Source organism: Bos javanicus, chromosome 13 (genome assembly GCF_032452875.1).
Source record: "Bos javanicus breed banteng chromosome 13, ARS-OSU_banteng_1.0, whole genome shotgun sequence".
NCBI classification, from domain to species: domain Eukaryota; kingdom Metazoa; phylum Chordata; class Mammalia; order Artiodactyla; family Bovidae; genus Bos; species Bos javanicus.
Genome location: NC_083880.1, coordinates 54,025,411 through 54,038,125, shown reverse-complemented (window position 1 = coordinate 54,038,125; position 12,715 = coordinate 54,025,411). Strand labels below are relative to the sequence as shown.

The window sequence follows — 12,715 nt, the reverse complement described above, 5'->3', positions numbered from 1 at the left end:
CAATTGGGGGGCCCCAGGAGGTACTCACGGAACCACCCACATGAAGGAAAGCATGGGACAGTGAGACACAATGTCTGTGATTTGCTTTAAAGTAGTTCAGAGCAAAAACAGAGGAACTCAAATGTGAGAACAAAAGGGAATTACTGAAGGAAACACACTTGCTAATTCTGTGTGTGTTTGAAAACTTCCAAAGTAGGGATCTGAAAATACGATGAGGTTACGAAAGAACAAGATCACTTTTACAGAATCAAGGGAGTTTGTGACTAAGGAAGGCTGGTGCTAAGAGACGATGCTTCCCAGGTGGCGCTGGTGGTAAAGAACCCACCTGCCAGTGCAGGAGATGGGAGTTCGATTTCTGGGTTGGGGAGATCTCCTGAAGGAGGGCATGGCAACCCACTCCAGGACTCTGCCTGGAGAATGCCAAGGACAGAGAAGCCTGGCAGGCTACAGTCCATGGGGTCACAAAGAGTCAGACATGACTGAAGCAACTTAGCACACACACACAGGTATGTGCTGAGAGACAAGGCTGGTGCCTGGCCTGCAGACCTGAGTCCAGGACTATGCATGCCAACACAGTGGGGGGGGGGTGTCGCACAGCCTGTCTGCTACAAGAGTCACAAGGGTGTGCATAGGGACCTGGCCCCTCCCACCCCAGCAGGGGAGGGTCCTTATCCAGGAGGTGACCCTGGGAGGGGATCAAAGAGACAGCCGTGACCTTGGCCTTCAGAGGGCCTCCAGAGGGTTCGGGTCCCACGGATCAACAAGAAGGGAAACTTCACCTGTGAACGTGGACGACATGCCAGGCATACAACAGCCCTGTCTATACCCACAGCCTTTATGACCACCATGGGACACTCCCATGCTGGTCACTGTAAGAATTATGACTTTCAGACCAGTTACTCAATGAATCTATTTGATGTTATGTGAGCCTCCTCATGTTACTCTTGCATGAAAGGTTTTCTAAATTTTGAAGACTACATTTTGTTTTCCTGCATCTCCTACAAGAAGCAATAAAAATGCTGTCTAGAAAAGGGGCCCCTCCCGCTTCCCAGGAGAAAGAAAGGCCTGGGTCCACCTGGGGGGCAGATGGGCACATGGGTACCCAGTCCTGCAGGGGGGTCAAAGGAGGGGCCGTGTCCTGCTATAGCGCAATGGCACTAAACACCCACCCCAATGGCCCCACCGGACACCCTGGGCTCTGCCTCTGCCCCCACCACACCCTCCCTCCAGGCCCAGCTGCATCTCCTCTCCTCTACAGGCATCGACGTCTGTCTGCTCTGTCACCTCCCCTCTGGGGACATGCGACCCAACACAGCCAGGACCTTGTTGGTGCCTGCGTCCTTGGACCGAGAGCCCCTCCTTGCTGAGAGCGTGGGGCTGAGTGCAGATTTGTGGGGCAAACTCACTAACACCGTGGTCACTGGCCTCATTCGCTCAACCATCAAGGGAAGGGTAGGTATAAGTAGTGATTGCTGGAGATGAATGGGGAGCCCTCATGAAACCCTGGCATTGAGAAATAAATGTGGCAACGTGTCAGGAGAACACAAGCTGTAACGGTGGAGAGGGCTGAATCCTTTCCCCCAAAATGATCTCCTCACGTCTTAACCACAGGAGAATATAACCTCACTTAGAAACAGGGCCTCTGCAGGTGTAATCAAGTTAAGATTAGATCATCATGGTGGACACTAATTCAAGGTGACTGGCATCCTAATAAGTAGAGGCAGATCTGACACCAGGGTGACAGCCATAAGGGCAGGATGGGAGGCATGAGGGACACATCTTGGCTGTGAGCACCCAGGACTGCCAGCGGCCACCAGAGACTCAAAGAGGCAGGAAGTGTGTCCTTCCCTGGAGCCTCTGGAGAGAGGGTGGCCCTGACCACACCTTGACTTAGGACTTCTGGCGTCCAGGTTGGGAGAGAATAAACCTCTGTTGTTTTAAGCTCCCAGATTAGTGGTCCTTTGCTCTGACAGCTCCAGAGAACTCATACAAACAGCAGACTAACTTACACAGATTGCTCCCTGGTCAGATGGTAGGAAGGCTCTCTGAGATGGGCCTTGAAGGGTTCCCAACCAGGATCCACACAGTCCAATCCACCAGCCTCCCCCGCACCTGACTCAGCAGCTTGTGGCAGGGCTGGAGGTTGTATCCAGATGAAGCTCACCCCATCAAGCCAGAAACACAGCCCACCACTTCCTTCAAGGAAGCCATATGGCAAGGCCGCCCATGTCCAGAGTCTGGAACACGGACAGGTTTCACAGCAGCTCAGCCTCACCCCTGAACCCTGGGCCTGGTGCTGGCCCCCTCCCAGCAGGTGGCAGAGGGGTATGTGGGTAGTTCCCTCGAGACAAAGGGAGAATCGTTGTCTGCCCTAATAGTCACATGTCCGCTTCAGTGTGTATCAAGAAAAACATAAGTGAGATGCCTGACTCATGACTTCATGGATATTCTTGCTCCTTAAGATGAGGCAAAACAAAGGTAAGTAGATGTGAGGTTGGTGTGACCCTCAGGCAGTAGCATGGGCAGCATCGAGTTGTGCTTGCCCTCCAAGGCTCGGTGCATCTCCTGAGCTCAGAGGAAGACACTCTTTGAGGGACCACCTGAGACTCAGTGAAGCGGATCTGCTAGACACAGTGCAGGTAGGTCCCCTGGCACTGACCCTTCCGATCCTCTTCTCAGGCTCTCAAGGGCATATGTACACCTGGAAGTGCTTCTGGCTCCCTGGCCTCCTGAGTGCCCTGCTCATCACAGAGGAACCATGGTCACTGCAGCCACGCAGTACACCTGCTGACTGAAACTTCTGCCTTCTCTCTGCTCCTAAGTCCAGGCGCTGGGCTTCCACCCCACAGCAGAATCAAAAGCAGCAGATGACAGAGAAGCCAGAAGGGAAGAGGTTTAAAAGACCCCCACACACACACCCCAGTGTTTTTCACATCGTCCAGTGGAGCTCAGTGACTTTAATGGTAAGGTGGTCCAAGGACAGTGTCACCTTATCACTCCCTGTTCTGACCTCATTCTGCCAACAATGTTAGAAAGAATAGGAGGACTTCCCCAGTCGTCCAGTAGTTAGGACTCTGCTTTCACTGTTGAGGACGCACATTCAATCCTGGTTGGGGAACTAAGATCCTGCAAGCCACATGGTGCAGCCAGAAAAAAAAGAAAAATAGGAAAAGTCAACGTACCCAATATTAAAGATCACTTTTCTCAGGTGTGCAGCAGGCCTGTCATGATACATGGTCACTGCCCCCGTGAAGGGTGTGTCTGCTGCTAACTCATGAAAAGTTCTTCAAAACAACGCTGAAGTTGAGGGAGTAAGTCTTCATATAAAATAATAGCAATGAAATAACAATGTCTTTATATCACCAGAGGCAATGAAAAAACACCATGTCCTCATGGAAAAACCTGGAAACTTCCTGCTTATGGAGTTTTCCATGTATAACCAAAAATGAAAGCAAAAGTGACAGTACACGGTAACACACACACTTTAATAATATAATCCTGAAGAGAACTCTAAAAGTGCCAGGAGGGAGCTGACCGGAGAGGTTCCACTCACCGCAGACGAGATGCTCAGCTCTTGGCCAGTTAGCGTCCAAGTGGTGTTAAATGTCCTGCCTCCTTTAGTCTCTATTTGGAAATTAAACATTACGCATGGACACAGCATCAGCAGCAATCACCTCTCATCAGAGGATTGAGCTCCTGTGAGACATTGCTGAGAATATTCAGAAGGTAGGCGACCGTAGCTGGAAGCTCGGGTCTCTTCTTCAACAGCAGGGACTCACGTCCTCAGCTTTCTCTTACCTGAGGAGCTTTGTAAGGGAAATTGCCACTTTTAACTTTCCCCTCATTGCCAGTTCTTACTATTAACACTTTAGAGGTAGATGGAGAACGCTGGTCAGTGGAGAGGGGTCTGAGATGGGCAGTGGAGGCTGCACTCAGACCACTAGCCACAGAAGTCATGCTAAGGCAGTTTTCATGGGACAGGACAGGAACAAAAAGAATAGCTCTGTCCACTCTTCTTAAACAACCCCTGGGCCCTGCCAGTGGGGCCTCACCTTGTCTGATTGACAGGCCCCAAATGAGACCATGTTGGAAGCTCTGGGACCCTCCCCTCCAGGGCTGACAAGCTTTCCCCAGTGTCCTGGGGTCCCAGGGTTCTTGGCCTTGGAGAGGAGAATGCAGAAGGCTTCCCACGCTTTGATCACAGGAGTTCCTAGGCCAGCCACAGACATGGGGCCCCGTCCCACCGGACGGGCGGCCCCCCAACCCTGGTCTGGATGCGAAGACCCACTGGAAAGTCAAAGGCTGCTGTTTAGGAACAGCCAGAGTGTCAGGGACCTCAGGGTGCACACAAGCCGGGTGTGGCCCCCTGCTGAGAAGTGTGAGATGGTGGAGGGGACAGCTGGGGGTGGGCTACAGACTCCAGGTCACGGCCCCAAAGCTCTGCCACCTGAAGCCACTCCACGCTCACCCCAGAACAAGCATTTGACTCTGCGCCCCGCTTCCCCACGTGACCTTTCCTCTGGGGACCTGGGACGTGTGGCCCGCCAGCCTGCTCCACTTTTCGTGTGAGAGAGGATGTGGGCCACAGAGCTGGCTGCCACAGGACTGGCAGGAAGGACTGGCCTTCAAGTGCAGATGGACAGCTTCTTCACAGACCAGAGGTCAGGGTGGGGCCTAGGCCAAGGGGCCCGATTCCCTGGGAAAGGCGATGGCCACCTGTGTGCGAGACTCTGAGTATCGGGCGTCTCTGACTCAACCTCGCCTGAAGCACAGGGGATGTTGCTGGTCCAGGAACTGAATATAGAGGACCCAGCCTGAGCAGTCAGCTGGCTCTGCAATTCTGAGACTGTTCCCCCCCAGAGTCAGCCCTCTCCTGCCCCGAAGGAAACAGTAGTGTCTGAGCCATTTTCAAACTTCCTAAAGAAGAGGAAACTCCGGTCCTGAAGCTGCACTGCTTAGAATGGGATGGGATGAAAAAACACACCTGTTCCAGACATGAAGGCCCATTTGAGGTGCCCGCCTGACTTGCTCACAGGGGCAGCCCATTTGCCCACAGCCCTGAGCTCCTCCAGTGACCTGGACCCTCCCCTCGGTCTACAACACACCTGAACGGACACCCGACGTCATCCTGCCCGCCCCACCCTGGGCTTCTGGGCCAGCCTCCTGATGGTGTTTTCCATCATCCATCACTGAAATCAACAACCCAGTGCACTGGTGCTGCCCCTCTGAGCAGCGGGCCCAGCCTGGCGTCCCTGAGTGGGTTTCACGAAGCCCATCTCTGTGCATCCTGACACAGTGCCCTTGCACCTTGGCACAGCCACCTCGAACTGAGGGCAAATCAGCACCCGGATGTCAGCCTGGAGAACAGCAAACCCAGCCTTTAGATGGGTGAGGGGTGAGTGGCCAGCCTGAGGGTCCTTGCTCCCCAAGCCGAGTCCCTGCTGGGCTCTCCAGCCCCAGGTCCAGCCGAGGGACAGTGTTCAGAGTGGCCAAAAAAACCTAGGTCAGACCCTCTGCGTGCCAGTGACACACCGAGAGGGCAATCTACCCAAAGCCGCCCAGGCCCCACCCGACATGCGTCCATCTTCACGGCAGCTCTGGTTGCTTCAGGTTTTCAAATCCTCTCTCGAAGACAGAGGCATCTTCTTTCTGCTCCACAAAGAAGGGGTTCCACCCCAGGTCCACTCAGACAAGCAGGGCTGGGCTGCCACTTGGGAGCCAGGAAAAGGACAGCTTCCCTGAGACTTTCCCCGTGAGCGTGACATTTAGGAAGGGATTTGTGTGCTGAAACGCGGGCTTTGGAAGGCATCATTTGAAACTACATTGCCTCTCACCCCCAACCCCACAGCCAATCAGCCCCTAAAGCTGCCTGGCCCCAAGGTTTCTGCTCTCTCCTTGGCTACCCACTCTCCATGAAGCAGAAGTTAGAAAATAATTTGCCACATAGGTACTGGAACCAGGGGCTGGCACCACAGGCCCAACCTGGGCCAGGGGAGGGGTCTGCATGGACACCCTTTCCTCCAGTAGTCTTCAGAAAGGCCACCAGGTGGGCCACACCCATTCTTCTCTGAGCTCCCACTAGCATCTGTCACCCACATCGGTGGTTCCTATAGGGCCCCCACTCTGACCCATCCCAACAGGTCAACAGCCCCACTGCAGGAATTCTGTCTCCAATCTGGCCCACAGCAAGCTCTCAATCAGCCAAAAATCATCATGAATAAGAAACTCTGGGAATGTCTCTCTAATGTGACTCAAAAAACACACCTGTCAAAACACAGAACATCTATAAATGCTGTTGAAAAGCACGCTAACACTGTTCCTCAACTTTCTAAAGTGCCTAAGTTGCTAATTTTTTATATCCAAATAATGACATTTAAAAAGGTTTAGTCATTTCAAAATCTCAATAAGAGTTAAACGGCAGTGTTGAGAAACACTGAACGGAAAACTTTCCATCAATCACCCTAAGGTCAGACCTGACTGGTTGAGTTTGTCCTTATCCTTCACTAGAACAACTTTTCAGCTTGTTAGAAAAAGTTGTTTTTCTTTTCCATGACTTCTCCATCTACAAGCATCTGTCATCACCAGAAAACCAGAAGCCAGAGCCCAAGTACACATGTGTCAGGCACATACCATACTGAAGCTCGAAAGGCAGAAAAGAGGGAAAATGCCGGTGAACCCGGGGCTGAAGACCCCAGCTGTACTGGCCATTCCAAAGTCAGAGCCAATGGCAGAGGACACAGGGGCCAGGGTAGGACATGACAACTGCGTTGCAAAGACTGAAATGAGTCTTGTGGTCTCAACAGAGATTTTCAAGCATTGTTTATTCTCAGGAGTTGGGCCATTCAAGCACACTTGTAGCAAAAAGAAGAATCTTTTTTGTTCAGGGGAGTGGGCAGGTTCACAAGGGAATTCTTGATAGCCTACCAACACTCAACAGATTTTAAGTAGAATATGTTCTATCAGAGAGAAGGAAAAGCCTCTGTTTTTATGAGTACACGAAACCCCCAGAACAGGGCACAAGAACCCTCCGCCCATATTAACACAGCAGTCAACAGGGCACCTGGGCACAGGAAGCACCAGCAAAGTGAGGCACGAGTTCAAGTTCAAGTTCACAGCTCCAGGCTCTCGGAAGATGTTTTGCGGGGCCTTCGCCGCTGGTCCAAGACCTCTGGTAGAGCACAGCAGGCGCACAGCTGCCCCAGAAACACAGACCACAGGGACGCAGTGGCCCAATTTCGCTTAATTTGAAAAACCCCACAAAAGGACAATGTTGAAAAGTTTGTAATATTTGGTTTAACATGTTTGCAAATAACACATTGTCTGACTGTAAAGTCCTTCCAGGCCCCCAGTGGAGTCTCACCCATCCTCAGTGTCGACCTCACCTTCCAAGTGCTTATGTGTGACCAAGGCGGGGGCAGCCCCCTCCCCCTGGATGGTCGAGTGGGGACAGAGAGCACCCAAGAGGGTTGGAGCCCCTGCAGCCGACACTCCACCAGTTCTGAATACCAGAAACTAGACGTGGAAAAAGAGCTCATTTTCGAATCTTAAACAGCTAGAGCTGAACAAAACTCATCTCATCCAAACAAAATTCTTTCATCCAGGGTAATGTCAATGAGACCTAATGAGATCCTGTCCTGAGGCTGGCCTCCAAGAAAGGCTGACCTTGGGGTTTAGCCTAGAGGTGAGGCTGGCCTCCCAGAAAGGTTGATCTTGGGGTTTAGCCTAGAGGTATCGATTCCATACCCCTTAAACAGAACTCTCCCCATAAACACCCACATACACCTCCTTCACTTCAGTAAAGGATATAAAAATAATTACTAGTTTTCTAGGGAAACATAGTGTCTAAGTCAGACTTACACCTAGTAACTTCTGCCTCAACAACCTCTCACTTAGTCCTTTCCGAAACAGCAGGGAGTCTCAAAGTTTTCGTTCAGAGTATTTATCATGAAACACACCAACTAGAAGCAGTGCACTATAATAAAATTCTGTTGTTTACTTCATCATTCATGTGAAAAACCCTTCCATAAGTTTCCCTTTGGGAAACAAACTATTTCCCCCTCCCGATGAGTGAAAACACTGCCTTCACAGGCTACACGCAGGTCAGCGATAGACCGAATCTACAGTCTGCTACCCAAAGGGAAGTTAGCTTTGATGATAAACCCAGTATGAAAGATTCTACAACTGACACAATTAAAACGCACTCAAGGACTCCGCACAGGTGTCTGAGCCCAGCGGCTCGCCAATGTGTTGCCTGATTAGCATTTCTTTAAACAATGCTGATAACAATCTTGCCTCCGCAATCCACGACAAACGCTTCGCTGAGATTGGAGCAAGGAAAGCGTAAGGAAAATCGCTGAGAATCTCAGTCAAACTTTCTTTTGTTTGTATTTCCTCGGTGACAGAAAATACCAGTTCTTCGCCCCTTTGGGATATACCTAGGTTCCTCGGTCTAGCCCTATTGTGCGTGGTCCGTTAAACCTACAAATAATGAATTTGTCAGCAGGGCGAGAGGAACCCCAACTAGCCTGAGCCCTCCTCCTGGTGCAGAAAATCGCCCATTTGCCATCCAGATTGAGTTGTCAGACATTGACTCGTGCTACCCTGCGAAACTGACATGTCTATTTACAGAGAAACAAAGACGCGGCTCGCGGCGGACCCCGCTGCCTCCGCGCGCCCCGTCCGCTCCGCGCGCCCCTCGTCGCTCTGCGCGCCTCGTCCCCTCCGCGCTCCTCTAGTTGCCCAGCCTCGAGGCCCCTGCGCCCTGGTTCAGCCAGTAATTAAAATGGAGACGAGGCCAGTGCTGGGCTTCAGGGGGAGACAATGACCCCCAAGGCCCGGCGGAGAGCGGGGACCCGCCGCGCCCACCTCCCGCAGTTCCGACTCTTGGCAAACTCGGCGCGGGCGGGTCCGGGTGCGGCTCGGAGGCGCGGGCGGGGGGCGCGCGGGGCGGCGCGGGCGGGGGGCGCCAGGACGCCCCCAGGCTGCCTCCTGGGGCCGGGCGTTGACGCAGCAGAAATTACCAGCTGGAAAATTCCCCTTTCGGAGGTAACGGGGGAGGGACCGCGGCGGCGGCGGCAGGAGGCGCCGAGGACTAGGGGCGCGGGGCAACCCCGTCGCCGCCTCCGCCTCAGCGCGCAGCCCCGCAGGGACCCCGCGTAGCCCTCGCCGCCCCGCCCCGCCCGCGCCACCGGAGCTCAGGGACCAGCGGGGACATGGCGGGGGTCTCTACCGCCGCCCCCAGAGCTACAGCCGGGCGCACCGATCGCCGCCGGGAGGGCGCCCCCGCGGGGCGGGGCGCGGCGGGGCGCGAGGGGCAGGCGGCGGGGGCGCGCCCCGACTCTGAGCGGCTCCGGCCCGGAGCGGTCCGGCCGGCCTGAGCCCCGGCCCCGCCGCGATGCGCTGGCCCGGCCGCGGACAATGAGCCGGCGCCGCTTACCTGTGACCCCATGGGGCGCGGGCGAGGGCGGGCGCCGCGGCCGCCGGACCAGCGCCGGTGATCGCCGCGGCCGCCGGGCGAGCGCTGCGTCCGGGCGGGTCCGAGCTGCGCGCTCGCCTTGGCCGCTGTGTCCGTCTGTCCGTCCGTCTGTCCGTCAGGCCGGCGCGCGCCCCCGCGCCGCTCCAACCCCGCGGCCCCCGCCGCCCGCGCGCGCGCCCCGCCTGCGGACCCTGACCCCGCCCCCCGGCGCGCGCCCGGCCGCTGCTGATTGGCCCGCGCCCCGGCCCCGGCCCAGGCCACCGCCCCGGGCCCCGCCCCGCCGGCCCGGCCGCCGCCCCGCCCCTCGGTCGGCCGGCTCCGCTAGCCGGGCGGAGGGGGCCGCGGCGAGGGTCGGTGCGCCTCCGCCCCCCCGTGGGCGGCTGGACAGCGGAAGTGCGGGCTGGAGCTCGCTGGGCATTGTGGGAAGCCCCCTCCGCGGGGCTGGCGGGGGGCGGGGGTGGCGCGGCGTGGGGTCTCCGGGTGCCCGCGCCCCTTCCCACGGGGACCAGCACCCGGCAGACCATCCGGTCGGACACGTGGGTCGGGACGAGAGCACCCCAACTCTTGCCCGACCGCGCACCTGGCGCTGCCCACGCGCCTATCCCCCGGGCCACAGGCTGTCCGCGTCCCCCGACGCGCAGTCGCGCCGCACGGGTCTCGCAAACTTCGCGCCTTCCCGGCGGTTTGTGCGGCCGCGCGCGGTAAAGCGAAACAGCGGTCCCACAGCGCCCAGGGGCTCGGGGCCGCGCCGTCGGGGACCTCGGCGTCCCCGGGGAGAGGCGCACCTCAGGGCAGGGGCCACGGGACAGTGCGTGCCACAGGGCTTGGATTTGGCCAATGGAGGCATCAGCGGCCGCGCGCGCGTCGGTCCTTCCAGCCGCGTGGTATGCCCACGGCTTTGCCGCGCTTCCCCCGCAAGCGATCTCCAGTCCTGCTGCCCGAGAGCAGCCCCGTGCGTCCCTTCTCGCCCCCGCTGTCCTTGAGTCCTCGGGCAGACGGAATGGGAAGCGTGGCCCCGCATTCCTGGCTGGCCTGTGCGGGGGCAAAGGCCACCTCGCTTCCTCTCCCGGCCGCGACGGTGGGAAGGGAGGTGAGCCTGTGGCTGGCCAGCCGCGCAGGGGAGTTGAGCACGACCTGGCCATCCAATGGGAAGGCGCCGCGGACCGTCTGCGCCCTACCTCCCTGCGGGCCCAGCGCCGCGGAATTCCTCGGGAGGTGGGAGGCGGCGGGCCATTATGGATGCTTTCTCAGGATGTGTAAGGAGGCATTCACTGGGCTGCTGGGGGAGGGCAGCCTGGGGTTGGGTGGGGGGGAGGCGGGAATTCTCCTTGAGTGAACAAGGGCGGCCGCGGTCTGGCAGCCAGCGATGAAAAGGCTGGGACACTCCCTCGCTGCAACCGGCGCCTGAAAATGGCCGCAGACACCCGCACCCCACTCCTTTCCCGCTGCCTACGCAGGAGCAACCCCCTTCCCCGCAAGACTTACTCCTGGAGGACCCAGGCCTGGAACGGCAGGCCCAAGTTTCCTGGGCCCTTTCAGGTGGGAACTGGGCACAGTCAACCTTAGAAGTGTCTCTTCTAGGCCTCCAGGAGGTTTTGGCTGGTCATTCTGTCCTCCCTTTGAGGGGACGGAGGGCACTGTCTCGGGGTCCTCCCCTCTCACCTGCCTGTCTGCCTGGAGTGCAGTTGTAGCCCATGGAGCAAATGATGCGGGGGAGATGGAGAAGTGGGTCTGCCAGACTGGGGAGGACCACTTGCCTGATGGCTGCCCCTCCCTGGACACTCTCCGAGGAGAGCAGCATTGCTGGAATGCTGCGGAGGCTGCCCGGCTGGGGCCCACAGTGGTGCTCAGCCGCTGCTCAGGAGGCCTGCCCAGGAGAACCGAGCCTCTCTCATCAGCACCAGGGTGCACCCCACCTACTAGCCCAGGTCTTCTGGTCTTGGTAGAAAGTCTCACTGAGTCCTGGAATGCGTCCCTGGGGCCCTGGAACTCTCTCCACACTCCCCTCCCCTACATGATGATGAATCAATGCCCCCTCCCCAGCATCCCTGCCAGTGACTGGGGACTAAGACGCCCATCCTTTCTGTTCCAAGAACCAACAGAAGGTTGAGCAGCCTGAATGAAGTTGGTAGACCAAAAAGGCAGCACCAAGGAGTGTCCCAGAGAGCTCTGATCAAGCCATGCCTAAGATCGGAGACAACAAGGCTTCTGGGAGTTAATAAACCCCTATCATAGGAAGGAAAAAAGGAAAGAAATAAAGAAGAAACAAAGGGAAAACAAAAGAAAGAGGAAGAGCCAATAGCAGCAGTGGTGGCCTCTCAGCCGAGCCAGGAGGACAAGGGTTGTGTGGCTGGACTCCCCGGGGCCACCTTGGTGCATCTGCTCTGACAGGGAGAGGTGGCAGCACCCCTAGGGGCCCCATGTTAATCAATGCCCAGGCTCCAACTCACCGCAGGCAGATGCCAGGCTCGGTCAGAAAGCCTCTACTCTTGCTGGGGTTCCCTGAGCCCGGGTGCAGATGCCATGCACTGCATCTCACCCCTGACGCTGGCACTGACCCTAGAGGGATCTGCTTTGACCACCAGTGTGTCCTTCAATGTTGGTAGAAGGGCGGCCTCTGTGAGGCAGCTCTACCCAGGGATGGCGCTGGGAACAGGTGACGGCCGAGGGTGTGGGGTTGGCCTCAGTGGCACTCTTCAGCCTTGGAACCTGGTGTCCAGAGGCAGGGAGGCCAGCAGGTGAGAGGGCCCTGGGAATAAGGGGCCTGAGATGCCACCATGACCCAGACATGGTTCCTGCCCTCACTTGGCTGGAGGACAAGACAGATAAACAAATGGGTGGAGAGCACTCTGCACTGGTCCTGGCCACACGATGGTCCTTCTGGAAGTTCACCGCCAGCCACACATGTGAGTGCATTTGAAGCTCGCCCAAGAGACACCTTGAGGCAGTGAGGATCTGAGGACTGGGAGAGAACGAACAGCCCTGAGGCCAGGGCTGGGGAACCAGGGTCCAAAGTACAGAAGCTGGCCAGGCCCACAGGTATACTTGCCGATGGCCACCTCTCAGAGCACACTGCCCCCACTCCCACTGATAGACCTTGGGACCCTGAAGGGCAGTTCAGTTTCGAAAGCTGCCTGGCTGGCAGGGCCCCTGCACCACGTGCTTAGCCCTCCCTCCACCTGCCCCCACCCCCACCATGTGGCTTCAGGGGGCAAGGTGGTTGGGAGGGGATCCAGCCCC

The 12,715-nt window shown here is 57.0% G+C and overlaps 1 protein-coding gene across 3 annotated transcripts in view; it reads right to left on the bottom strand.

Annotated features, from left to right (window-relative positions):
• ZBTB46 (zinc finger and BTB domain containing 46) overlaps nt 1-10,568 on the bottom strand; it is a 51,624-nt gene extending 41,056 nt beyond the window's left edge. Inside the window, exon 1 of one of the 3 annotated variants that reach the window (XM_061436871.1) lies at nt 10,261-10,568. The gene's annotated coding sequence lies outside the window, so the exon portion shown is untranslated. Of the gene's footprint in view, nt 1-9,436; nt 9,625-10,260 lie in introns of those variants that run through there. The other 2 variants (XM_061436872.1, XM_061436867.1) reach the window with 2 other exon arrangements.
• Nucleotides 10,569-12,715: the final 2,147 nt, after the last annotated feature.